We start from the raw sequence: 5,359 nt of genomic DNA on the forward strand, positions 1-5,359 counted from the left end.
ACTGTTTATGATTGTATATGGTGACCCTATATAAGTTTCGATGTTTCAGGGATAATGCCAATCCAATAAGAGACATACCGAGTCAAATGAATATAATAATGCTAGTATATAAGTGTGGGCTGGCGTGTCTTGAGGCTAGCTGGGAATTTTCGGTACAACTTTGGTATAATTTACAATGCACAATAAAACTAGTATATTAAGAGTATGACATATCTCTATAAATTATGCTTTTTCCGAAATTTATATTGTTATTGATTGGCAATAAACATGTATCGCACAAGCAGCATTTTAAAGAACCCAAACAACTTTTCAATACATATTTTTCATTAAGTACGTGTCCTTGTACCCATACAATATGGGATATCAACCTATATTTAACTAGTACAGGTGATAGCTTGGTGATTTGTATAAATAAAGGATTTATATTTATTGGTCATTGATTCACCAACAATATCTATGTAAACGGACGAATATTGACAGTTTAGAGTAAATATTTGTATTTCAGCTACAATTTAATTTACATAAAGGGTTTACAATTGCTATTTGTAACAGGTTTTCGTAAAACGAAAGCGTTCTAGTTTTTGACAAGCTTTCAGTCTGTGTGTTTTATTTTTCCTACAACGTTATTAAAAAAATGGCACAATTTATCGGAAAATGGAAAGGAGATGGAAGCTCATACACAAATTATGATGCCTTTGCAAAAGCGTCAGGTTAGTCAAAACAATATATATCATAGGTTACGTCTTGATACTAGTTTTTTCATGTTTTTAAACTAAACAAACGAATAGAAAGAAGAAAGCAATTAATACATAAATAAAAGGACTTGTTTACACGGATAACAATACCAGTTTTTGCTATAAAAATTAAAGAAGATACAGATAATTGAGTGAACCATCTTGCATCACTAATTAATATTTCGCATCTAGGATTGGATAGGAATTTGATTTTCAATGAGTGACTTTTTAAATGTCTGCAATATGCAGTTTTCTTATTTCCTTGGAAAGAGGTCGTTGATACATGCTTATTCACTCACCATTTGTAGCTTACTTGGTAATTTTTTTATTGGTTACTCTTTTATATTTGAAGAAAAGCTATGAGAGTATACTCTATTGAAAAGTTAACATAACTTATCGACATCCACTTAGTACAATGAACAACGCTGTAGTCATGAAGTCGAAAACAAGTCAACTGAAGGATCAATTTAGGAAATTCATACTAATTATACACATACTATAACTTATACTCATCGAATGCAAGTGGTTAACCGCAGTCACTCCAGTTTCTCCTATATACCTGCTGTGTGTATAAAAACAAAATTAAACATCCAATCAAACATTTTTGTATATGAACATCATGTAAAATACATGTAATCAAAATTTTGATTTTCAGGCATTCCAGACGACTTAGTGGAGAAATTCCGTACCGCCACCACTGAAATGGAATTCAAAAAGATGGTGATTTCATGCTTTGTGACGTAAAAAACTAGTGCTGGTCCAGATAAAGTTTATAAATTTAAATCTGGAGAAGAAGTATCAACGACTGACCCTTGGGAAAAGCAGCGAAGGTTATTTGATTATATATAGTTATTTGCATATTAATAGTACATAACGTATTGGACGTAAACTTACTCCCCCCCCCCCTCTCCCCTTCCCCTTTTTATCATTAGTTCAGTTAAACTGACAATTTCAAGAATATTCGTTTCTAGATCCAGATTATAATAGTTAAATAGGATGATTGATTACTAGACGAGAAGTTTGTATAATTACTTACAATTTCAAATTCAAACATAGCGAATTATTGAATATTTGAAAAGTAAATACACAAAAGTTTAGAAAAATCAATAGTTTAAACATATTTTATTGTTCAAAATGACAAAAGGATCAGACACAAATTTTACAACTTAGCAACGTCTTCTCTACACCACTATACAGTAGATAGAGTTTTCGTGAATTTGTCCAATGTACTGGTAAAGCAAAAGGCAATACAAGATGATGCTTTCAGATGCCTCTCCCTAGAGAAAGAAGATGTGGTATACGATTGTCAATGAGTAAATTCACAACAAAAGACCAAATGACACAGAAATTATCAATTATATGTCACCGTAAGGCTCCAACAATGTGCAAAACCCATGCATCGTCATCTATCAAAGGCCTGAAATCACAAATGTAAAAAATTCAAAAGAGAAAACAAACGGTCGAATTTATGTCAAATTAATGAACGAAATATAAATATGTTACGCAGGTAACAAACGACAACCACTGAATCACAGGCTCCTGACTTGGGACAGGCACACACAGAATGTGGCGGGTTTAAATAAAGGTTTTAAAACTCCTTAGAATGTTTTACACTGTTTAAATGTCTAGGATTTTTATGGCCTTCCACGTTCAATTTGTCCACTCAAAAATTGTAACATGTTAGAGTCCATTTATCCCTCAATATATCTACATATTTTCATTAGAATTGTAAAACTGATATGAATTTGTTTTTCAGTTCACAATTACCGTCGAGTCGGATACAAAAATGGTAGAGGTAAACAAATCGGAGATGATGGACTGGAAAGAGATGAAAATGACACGAGAAATCCAAGGAGGAAATAAAATAATAGAGGTACAAATTAGTTTGTAACATCAGTAATAATGGTGGCTATGCATGATACAATTATAGACATGACATAACATTGCATAACAGGCTGAATGAAGACACCTTAGCACACTATCATATTTATATCATCAATCTATTAAATATCCAAGTACATGTTAGTTTAATGATTAAGATAGCACACTGGATCGTCTAATCGTCTAAATTTATTTATTGTGAAGGTAAACATGTAAGAGGATTAATATCACTATGCTCAACAACAACAAAAACACACAATAAAAAAAAAGAAACCACTGCACTTTTTTGCTCTTTGCATGAAAAAAGAAATATAAAGTTTTGTCAATCAACAGCTATTTTTCACTGTCGGTCTTCCATGCGAAGAAGGCACTTACACATTAAAATATCTGACATACCCGATCCTAGTCGTGAAACAACAACTTTTTTGTTTACTTTTAATTGGGATATAAGCATATTTATACGATTTTCTTAAGGCAGATAAGACAAAGATGGAAATGAGTAGATGTATCATTTTTCTTCGTCTTAAAGCAAAGAGAACATGTATGCATTTACACCATTTCATTTGCAAAATATGCAGTTTAAATTCCGAAAGTGACAAGACTAAAATATCACTACAGGTTTTTTTTAAATATGAACCAATCTAACTAACACGCTTTCATTCAGACTTTGAAATATCGGACTCCTGGTTAAGCATTCATCTTATTGATATACAGGTATTACTTTAAAGTAAACTTTTAGATGGAAAGCGAGAAAATCGTTCATTTTGTATTTCAAGTTATTCTTTATTCAGACAGCAGAGTTACCTTGTGGCACTAAAATGACAATGGAGTTTTCAAAAGTTTAATGGGCGAAAGACTGAACATCAGCGTGGATGAATATACTTTATAAACGCTTCTTTAAAATAATTAATACATTGATTTTATTTTCTGCATTTTACTTCTGGTAAACCAACATTGTAGTTTGTTTTATGCATTTATATTAAATGCCTGCAAAACCAAAAAAAACCCTGCTGAACTGGACTGAATAGATGATCGCAGTACAGAGCACTGCCAGACAATAGTCAACATAGTTGTAATAAATTCTATAGAAGAACCAATTACTGATAAAAGTAAAACAAAGGATACGGAACACCAGGCATGATAGTAAATTATGTAGTTCAGTTAACTTACTGGCATTTACATACTGTAGAATAAACATCATCTAAGTTTTACGTTTTTTCTTTGATTATCATAATTCATAATCATACAAAAACCAATCAGTGTGAGATGTGGTACTATTGCTTATGAAACAACTATCAACCATGCAGTGGTAGTTAGCAATTATAGGCTACCGCAAAGCCTTCAACAATGGAGAAAAAACTTACCGTATAGTAGTCCAAATAATTATGACGTCTTGAAAGGCTATTTCATTTTTGCTTTGACGCGTGGTCGCAGTATTTAAAGGCACCAAAACAAACAAATAAAATAGCCTTTCAAGATGTCATAATTATTTGGACTAACCGTATAGTCGCCATACAAGCCCCGACATAAAAAATGTGAAACAATTCAAAAGAAAAAAAACCGGCTTAATTAATAACAAAACAATTTACGGAAAAAAAAATATGACAGATATTGAACCAACGACAACGTTAACCTGAGTACGATTTCTTTTAAAAGTACATTATATATTATATATAAATTCCTTTTACTTTAACATACTTTAAAGGACCACTACACACGTATCTATAGAATAATATAGGGACACATTTCCATTTTTTTTTCTTGATTTCCAAATAGACTTTCTTGTATGTACGACATAATAACTGTACTACTACCAGTGAAACGGTCCTTGTTGCAGTGGTTAGATAAGTTTATCTTTCATTTGCTTCACGTTGAGATGTCCCATTCTAGATGAATTAACATAAAAGCCGAAAGTTTCACGAAAGATATTGATACTATTTATATACAAATAAGAAGATGTGGCATGATTGCCAACGATAGCTCTTCACCAGAGATCAGATGGCAGATAAGTTAACTATTACAGGTCACTGCCTTCAACTCTGACCAAAACCCATACTAAACTGAGCTTTAAACAAATATATTAAAGGGCCCCAAATTGACAACTATGAAACAATTCAAACAACAATAAATGGAAAAACACACTTATATTCTATAAATATGAAATATAGACCAAATATCTCGTATTCGTGAAAAAATATTTGAAAAAAGTCTTATTACCTTCTATGAGCTGCAGTTTGAAAAAATCTGAAATCATGCACTTTATCAAGAAGTATATTTTTCATATTTTTTTTTAAAATCTGTATCATTTAGTTTACCCTTCTTTCAAAATGACATTTAGATGCTTTTCTTAGTATAATCCATCAAGGAATTTTTTATATTTTATTCTAATATGACGTGCTTCTTTCGCTTTGTAAACAACACTGTGATAAATTCTCGATATATCTATACTTAGCGCAGACTCAGAGATATACATAATAATGGCTGTTACAATATACTTCCCACGTAATTCTACATGTATTGGATAAAATTGAGATGGAAATGGGGAATGTGTTCAAAGAGACAACACCCGACCAAATAAAAAACAACAGCAGAGGGTCACCAACAGGTCTTCAATGTAGCGAGAAATTCTCGCACCCGGAGGCGTCCTTCAGCTGGCCCCTAAACAAATATATACTAGTCCAGTGATAATGAACGCCATACTAATTTCCAAATTGTACACAAGAAACTAAAATTAAAATAATACA

At 31.9% G+C, this 5,359-nt stretch overlaps 1 long non-coding RNA gene across 1 annotated transcript; it reads left to right on the plus strand.

The window, feature by feature from the left end:
• Window positions 1-244: 244 nt before the first annotated feature.
• LOC139507485 (uncharacterized) lies at window positions 245-3,826 on the plus strand. Its single transcript, XR_011660731.1, has 4 exons — window positions 245-710; window positions 1,390-1,564; window positions 2,491-2,607; window positions 3,407-3,826. It is a non-coding gene; the product is annotated as an uncharacterized lncRNA (long non-coding RNA).
• Window positions 3,827-5,359: the final 1,533 nt, after the last annotated feature.

Source organism: Mytilus edulis, unplaced genomic scaffold (assembly GCF_963676685.1).
Source record: "Mytilus edulis unplaced genomic scaffold, xbMytEdul2.2 SCAFFOLD_735, whole genome shotgun sequence".
Classification (NCBI taxonomy): Eukaryota; Metazoa; Mollusca; class Bivalvia; order Mytilida; family Mytilidae; genus Mytilus; species Mytilus edulis.